Source organism: Leopardus geoffroyi, chromosome C1, assembly GCF_018350155.1.
Source record: "Leopardus geoffroyi isolate Oge1 chromosome C1, O.geoffroyi_Oge1_pat1.0, whole genome shotgun sequence".
Classification (NCBI taxonomy): domain Eukaryota; kingdom Metazoa; phylum Chordata; class Mammalia; order Carnivora; family Felidae; genus Leopardus; species Leopardus geoffroyi.
The window spans coordinates 80,158,284-80,167,864 of NC_059328.1; the positions used below are offsets into that span (position 1 = coordinate 80,158,284).

The window sequence follows — 9,581 nt, forward strand, 5'->3', positions numbered from 1 at the left end:
TCTTAAAGGTTTCTATTCTTTACTCTCTCCGGCAACAGACAGACTTTCTCCATATGACTCCATATGGAAATATGGCTACTGGCCGCTGCAAACTCACCTCCTGGCATTTCATGATACTTTAGGAAGAGAAACTCTGCTGCTTGAGTCTCAGCCCATCCCTTGGGCACTTATATTCACCGGGCACTATACAAAGTCTTTTACCCATAAGTTTATTTAATCTTTGTGACAACCTCTGTGAAATACTGAACTGGATAGTCACTGGTTGCCTCTTTACTGTCCGTTTCCCCTTCCCTTTTCGTAGTAGTGCCCAGATTTTCTTTGGGGATATAGGAGACCCCCCAATTCTTTGCAAAATTCTTAAAGAATGACAGATTCCACTCTGAGATCCAGTGATTGTCTCTGACTGGTTAAACTGAGCCAGAGGCACCCACCCACCTGGTCTTTCATGAAGATTTATTAGCAGCTCTTTTTAACTCATGTACATATACTTTAGAAAGCTTTATACTGCATAAGTATAAAGAAGTAAACTTACTTTAAAAATAACATGTATTTTCTATTATAAAATTATGTTCATTGTGGAAAATAAAAGTAGTATGTCATTTATAGTGAAACTGAGAGTTTATGATTATTTCTACAAAGATTGAGCATTGGGTCTTTGACCAGGAGAAAACAAAACAAAACAAAAAACCCAACCTTCCTTATTTATCATTCCATAGAAAAATCACCTTGACTTTGATCATTTTCAACGTATATTACCTAATTTAGAAACACCAGTCATGACGAAAATGAAGATCACCTATACTGAAGAAGTCTCTCATTCTCTTTTTCTTTCTCACATTCTCTTTAGATTTGTGTTTATTTATATTTATAGGATTTTACGTAAGACAAGTTCAGCACAGTCCTTAAAAATTGTTTTTGTTTAGCCTACAATGTATTAATGAAAAACACGTACTAAAGAGCGATGAAATAAACGTGTCCTTATGGTCAAGAATCTATGAAACTATTTGCCACAAAAGTAGATGGAGACATGGAGGGGGCACCTGGGTGGCTCAGTCAGTTGAGCATCCAACTTCGGCTCAGGTCATGATCTCACGGTTCATGAGTTCGAGCCCCGCATCAGGCTCTGTGCTGACAGCTCAGAGCCTGGAGCCTGCTTCGGATTCTGTGTCTCCCTCTGTCTCTGCCCCTCATCTGCTTGCTCTCTTTCTCTCTCTCTCTGTCTCTCAAGAACAAATAAAAATAAAATAAAAATTAAAAAAGTTTAAGAAATAGATGGAGACATAGAAGACTAAATAAGTATACAATGAGTTCATTTATATAGTTCCACATATTTAATCTTGCAAACCCAACTCATGACAGCACATTTATGAAAACAAAACAAAAAAAAAATTAAAAACCTTAGAAAGTAATAATAAACACAATGCTGCCGAAACTCAGCTCCACCACATCCTCAGTTCTGGTTTGGATGTAACACAAGTGTTTTCAATTGCACTGGGTGGAGGCCCTGGCAGGAAGGAAGCATCGGATATTGCTGGAACATATCTTTGTTTGAGCAACAGCTAATGAGAAAGGTCACCATTATGCTTTGCTTTCAAACACTGTGCCTGTTTTGAAATTAGTACCGAACATTTCATCATAAATGTTGATTTATAATCATGGAAGTACACAACCGGGTAATATTAACTTTTTTCCTCCTAAGTGGAGAATAAGAACCAAAGCTTATGTTCTCACCACTGTTTTGATCGGAATATGTCAGTAAAAGATAGAATGACTTCCAATTTATGGGCTCAGGGTTCCTGGCTATTTACAAAATTCCAGTAGTGGATTTAAAGAAAATGTAGCCTTAAACATTCCCCCCCCCACCAGAGTTTTAGTGTTATTTGTATTCCTGTTAATCTCACTGCCAGTGTTTGAGATGCAAGACTTTTGGGACTTTGTTTCCTAACATTTTATTGTATTTGTTTAGCGGATCCAGTCAGTGGCACTGAGATCCTAAGAAAGAGCTCAATTTTTTTTCTGTGCAAAGTGTTTACGGACAAATGCAATAAACTTGAGAAGGCCTCCTTCCAGAATGGGCTGACTTATATCAAGGATAGTAAAAGCAGCAATAACAATAAAAGCAGATATTTCGGCTACAACTTTGGGAGTGGGGAGAGGAATCTCTTAAATCTCTCCGTTTATATTTTTGGTTTTCCCTGTTGGCCAGGCTGTTGTATTCCCATGTCCGCAGCACGTTCCACTGTGGGAGCCTGGAACTCTGAGAATAAACTTTGGGAAAGGCTGGGTCCACCCTCTGGGGATAAGGGAGCCAGAGGGAGGAAGGGGAGGGGGTAAAGGAAAAGGCAAGGGGCCGGCTGTCTTCCTGTGTTTGGATGACCTTTCCTTATGTTTATCTGGCAGGACTGGGCAGCTATGCCGGGTGCGATGTCAGTCTGCCATGTTGGCTGCATGTGACCTCTTTCTTAGCTTCAAGTGGGTAAAGGAGCTTTGCTCCTGCTGGAGGGACTAGATTAAAATCTCTGAGAAAACAAAAAAGTGTACAAGTTTGTGAGGGGTGAGTGCCTAGACAAAGAAGGCTTAGCAAACAGACACATATGCCTGTGTCTAATGGGTTCCCAAGGGAAAGATCTGGGTGTCTCTTGGAGCCATTTGAGGCAGGACCCACCTGTGCCTCTGCCCTCTTGCTGGGCACAAGACTAGAGACTGCCTTCCTTCTCCTGAATCCTCAGCATTTAGTATAATGCTCCCCACCCACAGGGACTCCATAAGTATTTCGTAAATGAGTAAATAAATGAACGAATGAATGAGCAGTCACCAAGAGGTGACTGGGCAACAGGCAGCAGGTCATACAATACCTAATCTATTCTCCAGTCCCTGCTCCAAGGGCCTTGGGTAGTAGCTGTAGCTCCACTTCAAAGCAACCATTTTCAAACCTCCCTGCCTCACATTCCTAATGGGTGAGTCACTTGTTTCTTCTGGGCAGTTGGGTCGAACTTTTTTGGTTTCTACCTTTCCTTTGTATTTCATTGTGAACCTCTCACCCTGGTCTGGCCTTAACTTAAATGTTACTTCCCCAAAGAAGCTATCCCTTCATGCCCTCCCTCTCCTCCATCTAAATTAGAGGCCCCTGAGAAACTTCTTATGAAACTCTGTTTTCTTCATAGCACTTAAGACAATGTCTAATCAGATTCATTTGTGTGACAATCCATGCCATGTCTGTTTTCTCCACTAGATTACACACTCCTTAAAGACAGGGAACCATATCTATTTTCTCATCACTATAGCACAATACCTGACATATAAGCCCTCAGCAAGTATGTGTTACATGAATGAATGAGCCAATTAGGGAATGGATTATACCTGAGAGGAGAATTCGTAGGTTACTGAGTGGAGGTAGAGGATAAAGGTCAGAGTCCAAAAGTTCTATTCCAGTCAGACCTTGGACACTTCACAAGTTTGAGATTCTGGAAGAGGACAGAGTGGTTAACAGACATAAATAATGTTGTTCATTTACCTTTGGAAGCTAGCATCACTCAGAGTTCCTGGGAGTACCGGTAATTTTCTTTTTCGTACCCAACATAGTAACTTCTTCCACCTTTTCAGTAACAGAGGAGGGTATTTTGGTCACTGGGTATCCAAACCTCAGAAGGACTCTTTTTTCCTCATACCACACAGCTCCATAATACTTCTTGTTAGTTTCATCCTTCCCATTCCATTGAGGACCACTTGATCCAGTGGACTAGTCAGGTTTCTTTCTCTTGCAAGTTATAGAAATTCAACTCCCACTAGCTTAAAACCAGGAATGTATTGGATCATGCATCCAGGAAGTTGATGGGGACAGTTGGCTTTAGATGTGTTTAAATCTAGGGGTCAGACAATTGCTCAGGATTCGGCCATCTCTTTGCTTACCTTAAAAAGGGCAGCTATGACCCCTGGCTCACAACCTCCTCGTAGCACCAGAGAGGACTCTGAGTGCCCCCATGAGACCACTCCTGAATCAATCCCTTTTTGGGGAGAAGGGGCAAGACTCTGACTGTCCTGGCTTGGGTAACATGCTCACTCTTGTGGTTCTTGTATGAGGCTGGGGGTGGGGCACGGTAGTAGAATCACAGAAGGAGTTCCTCAAGGAAAAGACAGATTGTGTAACTAGGATGACCTGAGGAAATGGTGCTAAATAATCAAGAACAATAGAATGCCTTCCTGCAATAGACACCCTGTGCCAGGTGCAGCAGTAGGTCTTTAACCTACACGAGGCAGAATGTACAGGGGAGATAGGGATGCACTATGGAATCGGATTGCTTCAGTCTAAATCCTACCTCTTCCTCTTACTAGTTATGTTATTTTGGGCAGATTAACCTCACTAGGTCCAATTTTCTCATGATGAACCAGTGATATAAGACGTTCAATAGACTACTAGCCAGCCTTGAAAGGGAAGGAAATTCTGACACATGCTATAACACCGATGAACTTTGAAGACATTATGCTAAGAGAAATGAGCCTGCCCAGAAGGACGGATGCTGTATGAGTCCACTTATATGAAGTGCCTAGAGTAGTCGAAAACATAGACACAGAAAGTGGAAAGCAAAGGGCTGGGGCTGGCAACCGGGAGTTACTTTTTAATGGGCATGGACTTTCACCTTGGGAAGATGAAAAAAGTTCTGGGGATGGATGGTGATGGCAATTGTGCAACAATTGCGTGTTCGTAACCCCACTGAACTGTACGCTTAAAAGAGCTAAAATGGTCAAGTTTGTGTTATGTATATTTTACCAAAATAAAATAAAATGGTGATGTAAGGATCAAATGAGACACCAGGCATAAATGTGAAATACTATTAATTCTCATAATAATCCTTAGAATGAGGTATTGTGATCTCTAGCTTTCTCACTGGATGGAGACTTGAAGGTTAAGCAACTGATTCAAGGCTACCCAGCTAGAAAGTGGCAGAGCCAGATTCAAACCCAGTACTTGACCCCTGAGCCCTGCTGTTTTCCATTATACCACATTTCTTCCCAACACACTGCTTACTAGCTACTGTTGCCTGATTAATATTTTAAAATGCTACTTTGATTACATCAAGCTCCTGCTTAACAAAAACTTAAGGGATCCACCCCTGGTCTAAAGCCCAAATGCCTCCCCAATGGCAACTCTCCTTGCCATCTGACCCGTTACTTTTCCAGTTTCACCTCAAGGTCAAGGACCTGCTTTACCATACACTGTGTTATCTATGTCCATAGCATATACTGGTTCTCCTACTGGGACATTGTTGAAATTCTCCCCACCTTTCAGTGCTCAGCTCAAGACCCAACTCCTCCAGAAAGCCCCACCTAACTGAAAGAAAGACATTATTACTTCTTTCCCTTCCCTGCCACAGTATGTATTATTTGATAGTGATGCATAATGTGCTTTAATAGAAGTTATTACTTCAGGGGTGCCTGGGTGGCTCAGTCAAGCGTCCGACTTCGGCTCAGGTCATGATCTCATAGTTCGTGGGTTTGAGTCCCACATTGGGCTCTGTGCTGACAGCTCAGAGCCTGGAGCCTGCTTCGGATTCTGTGTCTCCTTCTCTCTTTGTCCCCCTCTCCCCACCCCCACTCATGCTGTGTCTGTCAAAAATGAATAAACATTTTTTAAAAAGTTATTCCTTCAGTTGTTTATGTCTTATCTCCACAGCAGGCCACCTGCTCAGGGAGAGCAGGGATCGTGTTGGTTCTTCTTTACATTTCCCACAATGCTGCCTTAGTGTTTTGCTTTGCACAGCAACTTAATAACAATGTCTTAATGATGCTGATTCAGGAAACATGACAAATGATGACTAGTTCACTCAACCATGATTTGGACTGAGGAAAAACATGTATTATTCCCTTTCTTGTTAGAGAAGGTGCTGGAACTTTTCCTTGTACTTTTAGGCCAATTCAGGACATAATGTTCCTAGTCAGCTTGGAAATGAAAAGATTGAGTCTGGTTAAAAAGCTGATCTGCTGGTAGGCCTGTGTGAGAGGTAGATGTCTCCTACTGATTAAATTCTGAGAAACAGAAGCTGGCAAAACTATTTACAAAGCCACCAGAGACAAAGCAGTGTTGTTTTGTTTTGTTTTGAGCACATCCCCCAAAATATAAAAGGTCGTTTCAGGTTCTGCAACTAGTGTCTACTGTGCAAATACTGTAGTCTCTACAGAGGTACTGGAAATGTTATCATAATGTCTTCAAGTCCATAAACGTTGCTAATGACACTGTCCTTACCTCCAGCCCCTGCTCAAATGCTAGTCCTCTGTGAACCATGTAGAAGATCTGCAGACGTTCTCCAGGAAGAGAATCAAGGTCAAGGTGCTGGAAACAGTGCAGAGATGATATTCAGCAGAAAGCCCTCTTGCAGTAGTTCTGAGTGGTTATCAGGTTTGTCCTGATTGGCCAGTTCCCATTCTTTAAATATTTTGAGCATCATCTCTGAGCAAAGGGACCAGCGCTGGAAGTGCAGATAGTTCCATTTGACTGGAGCACAGAACACCAATAGGAGAATGACAGATGAGGCGGGGCAAAGGTAAGGACCAGAACTTGAAGGAATTCAAATCAACCATTTGGGCAGATAATCCACAAAAAAACTGTTAAGGAGAAAATGACTATTCAGCACATTTTCAAAAGATGAGAGATACCAGCTAATAGGTTTTTATAATGTACTGGGTGAGAGATGATGAAAACTCAAACCAAGATGGAAACTCAAACCAAGGGCCTGGGTGTTGTATGGAAACCAATTTGACAATAGATTATATTGGGGAAAAAAAAAAAAAACTTGGCCGTGCCAATGGATAGGAGGGGATAGATGTAAAAGGTATCTTTTTAGGTAAAATTGACTAGATTTATGATTGATTAGAGGTAGTGGGAGAAGTGTCAGGAGGAGTCAGAATCTGAAATGTGAATTTTCCAATTGGTGGTATGTGCAAAGAATACATTGATGTTTCATGTTTATTTTCCCTTTCTTACCTCGAAGTTCAGGGAATAAGTTGTGGTGGATCATACAAAATACATGAGCAGAGCAGATGACCATGAGGCTGCTGGCCACTCTTAAAAACTGCAGTCACCTGATTTGACCACATTTTGGTTCAGTGAGCCTGCACATGAACTGCTTATTTGAAATTGCATGAGTTCAGCTTGCCATGACTGAAGCAGATATGGAGAACATTCTGAAGGCTTATGGCAACTATGAAAGCAGCAGGCAGAAGCCTTTGGATGAGGCCATTTCCAAACCTTCTCACAGGACATCGTTTCCTCTTTGCAGTAGTTGAGCCCTGGGTATCATTGGGACTGCTACAAATACTTTGGGGCTTTCCTCATCTACAGAGCAGTTGGGATGGGAATGGGGAGCATGCCGCAAGTCTGGAGAGCCCCAGGGGAGAGACTCTGAGTTATTTCCCCAAGGTGGAACAGAGAATCACCTGGGTTTGCAAGGATAAAATGTAAAATGATTGATTTTATGATATCCATCATCGAATCCCTTATGACTGCCTTCTTGAATAGTTCTTTAACTTTGCTTGTCTAAGTAAAGGAAAACATAATAAACCACAAACAATTTGAAACATTGGTAGACTTTTACATTTCATCTAGATCTCGGCTCTCCGATTCTATAACTCGGGATTTTATTTTGAATGGGATTTCTTCCAAATAGCAGCAATTTCTCCTCTCAGTGAGGACCAAGACTATAGTATCTTTATAATTTTAAAAATAAACTGTTCTTTGGACCTGCAAAGAAGTATTCAGATGTCATAACCTGAAAATGCCTCAGAATTTTCCCACACTCTAACAAATCCCTAAAGAGTCAAATGGATATGCACCAACATTTCTAGATCCCCTTGGGAGCACATTTGAGAATGCTTAGTACTGAAGAAAATGTTAGGGAAATATATACACACTCAAGAAATAGGGGTTTACACCAAAAGTGTTCTCCTGTCAACACAAGGAAAGTATCTCAAATATAACATGGTAATACATGTAAGATAAATTATTTATACAATACAGAGAGCAGTGTCACTTAACCTTCTTGCCAACAGGTTAACATTTTTATTTTAGTAACATGTTTAAAGAAACAAACCAGTAAAGAAAAAAAGAGAGAGAGAGACGAACCAAGAAATGGATCCTTAACGACAGAGAACAAACTGATGGTTCCCAGAGGGGAGGTGGTGGGGGATGGGTCAAATAGGTGATAGGGATTAAGGAGTGCACTTGTCATGATGAGCACCGGGTGATGTATGGAAGTGCTGAATCACTATATGTACACCCGAAACTAATATTAAACTGCATGTTAACTGTATTGAAATTTTTTTTTAAAAAGATATTTGAAACAACACAACAGGAAAGTTAAATGCCTCTTCATTTATTTGGTGAATAGAAAACATACATATTTCTTTTTTTTTTTTTTTAATGTTTATTTTTGAGAGAGGATGCAAGCAGGGGAGTGGCAGAGAGAGAGGGAAGCAGAGGATCCCAAGTGGGCTCTGGGCTGACAGCAGGGAGCCCTGTGAGGGGTTCTTGAGATCATGACCTGAGCTGAAGTCAGACGCTGAGCCACCCCCGCACCCCAAGAAATAAAAATATCTTAATTTCTTTTCTCCCTCCCTCCCTCTGTTATGCTTATCTTAGCCACGCCCAATCCCAGAATGAGCCCAAGGAAACCATTCTTTGGCCTTCTACTTAGCGGCTAAGCACTGATGGAAAGCATCACCCAAACTGGAAATAGATGCTGTTATAAATTCTTGGCTGCCTCCTCATCTGCAGGACAATCTAATAAGCTAGCTCTCTATTATCCATAACAATTGTTTCATACTTCACTCTCCTCAAACATCTGATCTTTTCCTCTTCCTCCACGCCTTATTGTAAATGAATGGCTTCGGATAACATTTCATTACAGAAAATATAAGCAATCTTGACCAAAACCATGAAAGGATTTTATCAAGGAACATCAAGTGGTTATAAAGACTGTCCAAAAAGTAAATACACAAGGATAGCCGAGAAAATGGCAAAAACAAAAATGACAGGGGCAATATTGCCCTCCCAATTATCAAACAAACAATAAAGATTCCATAATTAAATAACGTGGGGTTGCTGAAATAGATAATGCATCAAATGGCACAGGCCGGAGACCACATCTTTAGAATATAAGATAAGATAAAGGTAACATTTCAAAACAGAGGATAACGATAGAATATTAACAAATGTTGTTGGAAAAATTGGCTGTCCATTTGGAAAAGATAAAGTTTTATCTCTGCTTCTCAGAAATTCAATAAAAATGGATAGATTTTAAAAGCTGTGTGTTAAAATACAAAACAAAATTATAAAAGTATGAACTGGAAATATGGGAGAGCGTTTATAATTTTCCTGACGGGAAAGGCCTCAAAAAGCCAGACTTAAAACCAAGAAATAAATAACCAGAAAATCCGACAAACTGATTATCATCCATCCATGTACACCCTGACCTGGCCTTTAAGGAAGTCACCGTGGTAACATCTATCAAAATGTTCCTATCTATTTATTTCCAAGATCCTTTCTCAAAAACGTTCACATATGCATAAAGACGTTCCTTGTAGCCCTC

The 9,581-nt window shown here is 40.8% G+C and overlaps 1 long non-coding RNA gene across 1 annotated transcript; it reads right to left on the bottom strand.

Annotated features, from left to right (window-relative positions):
* Positions 1-1,871: 1,871 nt before the first annotated feature.
* Positions 1,872-6,740, bottom strand: LOC123600028. The gene is made up of 3 exons (XR_006713433.1): positions 6,242-6,740; positions 3,361-3,464; positions 1,872-2,519 (listed from the first exon to the last, which is right to left on the bottom strand). It is a non-coding gene; the product is annotated as an uncharacterized LOC123600028 (long non-coding RNA).
* Positions 6,741-9,581: the final 2,841 nt, after the last annotated feature.